We start from the raw sequence: 2,169 nt of genomic DNA on the forward strand, positions 1-2,169 counted from the left end.
ACTTACTTTTTGATTACTTATATCTATTTCACTAATACACTCATGTAAATCATTTGTGTTATATAATTAACAATAATTAATAAAATAAAAATTTCCTTAATTTTTAATGCAAAACTTACCTTTCATTTATATTACTTTTAACTTACCTTTTGTTATATTATTACTATTAACTTTTACACTATTTTCACTTAGATACTTGTTTTAAAAGATCGCGCTCTTATGCGCCCGCCCTCTTTTGACATTTATTTGAATTATATTTGAATTTGAGAAAAATTGCTGATTTGACTGGGGCTCGAACTTGGGACCTACCTGCTGGAAAGCGGGACCTTATGCCGCTGAGCCACCACCGCCGCCGATAACTTCAATGTTTTCATTCAATATATTCAACACACAAATTTTTTCAAAAAATAATTTTTCGCATTTTTACAACGTTTTTGTGCTTTTGAATCCCCAAGAGTGCAAATGGACAATTTTGAAGTTTTTAATTTTTTCGAATTTTGTCAAAATTTTGGGCGATTTTCGGTACGCGGAGCGGTTTAGTGTTAAGAAAAAGAAAGTTTATTGTTATCGGAAAGAAAATTTAATTTTCTATCATATACAAAAAAGACTAGTGCTCTACGATAAATAGTTATCGAGAAAATTTGTGACTTAAGGTAAATTGACTATTTTTACGGTTTTACTACCAAAAACTCAAAAAATTCAAAATTTTTGAAACTTGACCCAATGGCGGTTTAGGCACTTATTCGAGTCTTTAAGACCTCTAGAAATGTAAAAAAATTAATCAATTTTAAAGTTGAAATTTTTTTTGATTTATGTCGAGATTTTGGTCGATTTTTGGCACCCGGAGCGGTCTATTGGCAATAACTCCGGACTTATTGGAGATAACCTCTTATATTTGGTACCGTTGCAAAGAAAATTTAATTTTCTATCATATATAAAAAAGATCAGTGCTGTGCGATAAATAGTTATCGAGAAAATTTCTGATAAAAAATCAAAAATATCAAAAATGTAAATCCGCTTATAACTTCAAAACTATTATGAACTTTGCAGTTCACTTGACACTAATCGATTCCCCGGAACATTTTACATAGGTTTACGTCAAAATATTAGATCATTGAGAAAGAGTTTTGCCACAATTTATAAAATTGAGCTTCTTGTTCTAGGTCTAATAGTTTGGTCGTAATCGTTCAAATAGAAAAAATTGTCAAAATTCTGGAAATTTAAATGCGTTTTTCTACGAAACCAAAGAATTTAGAGCAAAAAAGTAAAAACCCTTAAAATCTACATTAAATTATCTATCTAATGGCGCAAACCGGAAGTCGCTCCGGGTTATGGCTCCGGGTACAGAGCCATTTTTATTTTTTTTTATAAAAAATTAATATCTCAAAAAGTCCTGAGTCCTGAGTCAAACCGGTTTATAAAGGCGTGCTCTACAATTGTACTTTTACATACACAACTAGTTTTTTATATAAATAAAAAGTTTTTGATTTTTTGGTCAAAAACTTCTAGCCTCTGTTCTTAACTTTATTACTCAATATCTTAAAAACTATGCATGGTAAAGTATTTCAACTTGTTACATCGTGTTCAGCGCGTAATTTTACGCCTAGAAAACTATATTTCAAAAGTTTTTACTTCAGACTAAGGGAAATTGACTATTTTGATTTTACTACCGCTCACCTTCAAAAACTCAAAAAATAACGTTTCATGCACTTTTTTTCGTCTTTAAGACCTCTTTTTTTGATTAGGAGATATTTGGTACCGTTGGAAAAAGAAAATTCTATTAAATACAAAAAAAAGATCAATGTTCTACGGTAAATAGTTATCGAAAAAATTACAAAAATGTCGAAAATATTTCGACTATAACTTCAATTTTTTAAATGACAGACGAAGCACTATGTTTAAATAAAAATAATCAAAAATTATAACTTATATTTGTGATATTATAAGCCAGGGTTTAGTTTTTATTCCTGTTGTTTATTATTGAGCATATGTGCACAAAATATCGATTAGATATGGTCCTGGTTGTCGGTAATTATTTTAAAGTGATGACAATGAGCCTAACGAGGGCGTCATAACCGAAGGGGCTTAATCTCCTGCTTAGCACATGTTTTCTATCAGGTCCTCTTGTTTGTCCTCCCTTTGCATTACCCCGATTTTAAAACGCTTAGA

The sequence above is a fragment of the Tribolium madens genome, unplaced genomic scaffold, assembly GCF_015345945.1.
Source record: "Tribolium madens isolate multiple individuals breed KSU strain unplaced genomic scaffold, Tmad_KSU_1.1 Scaffold_2;HRSCAF=44;Tcas5.2_LGX, whole genome shotgun sequence".
Lineage (NCBI taxonomy): Eukaryota > Metazoa > Arthropoda > Insecta > Coleoptera > Tenebrionidae > Tribolium > Tribolium madens.